The sequence below is a fragment of the Octopus bimaculoides genome, chromosome 8 (genome assembly GCF_001194135.2).
Source record: "Octopus bimaculoides isolate UCB-OBI-ISO-001 chromosome 8, ASM119413v2, whole genome shotgun sequence".
In the NCBI taxonomy this organism is placed as follows: domain Eukaryota; kingdom Metazoa; phylum Mollusca; class Cephalopoda; order Octopoda; family Octopodidae; genus Octopus; species Octopus bimaculoides.
Window position 1 is genome coordinate 40,320,947 of NC_068988.1, and position 594 is coordinate 40,321,540.

The 594-nt window shown below is 30.0% G+C and overlaps 1 protein-coding gene across 4 annotated transcripts in view; it reads left to right on the forward strand.

The window, feature by feature from the left end:
- The window catches only part of LOC106876206 (neprilysin), a 163,357-nt gene that overhangs the window by 94,261 nt on the left and 68,502 nt on the right, over positions 1 to 594 (forward strand). The window lies entirely within an intron of this gene.

The window sequence follows — 594 nt, forward strand, 5'->3', positions numbered from 1 at the left end:
ATATATATATATATAATATTAATAATATAGATTTAATCAAAAGATTAAATGTGGTACTTAAAATGTTTGAGGCACCAGAATTTGGTAGGGTAAATAAAAACCAAAAACAAAATCAAGAGATTTGGTGAATAAAATTTGAAGAAAAGCAACAAAAATTCAATAGGTTATAGCAGTACGTACGTTTCGTACAAGCTCCATTTATTCATGTAGTGAGAACACTACATAAAATGTACAATGAAAATGTACTCCTCAGCTGCATAATGGAATTTCATTTTAGAAAGTCATTTTGTAGATGTGTGCAAGAAAACATACTATCTTGACTATGCTGCTGTTCAACAGTCTAGTGAATCAAACAAAAATTTAAATTCTATATAATCTAATTGGAGGGGTAGTAGTAATTTCAAATTTAGAGGAAGGTAGATTAAGTAGTGATGGACAGCAGGTTAGGGGTAAATCAAGCATGAGGAAAAAAAAATGGAAGGACAATACACTAAGGAGTGCTTAGAGAAAATTTAAGGTACATTTTCATTGAGGTACATTTTCATTGAGGAGTACATTTTCATTGTACATTTTATGTAGTGTTCTCACTACATG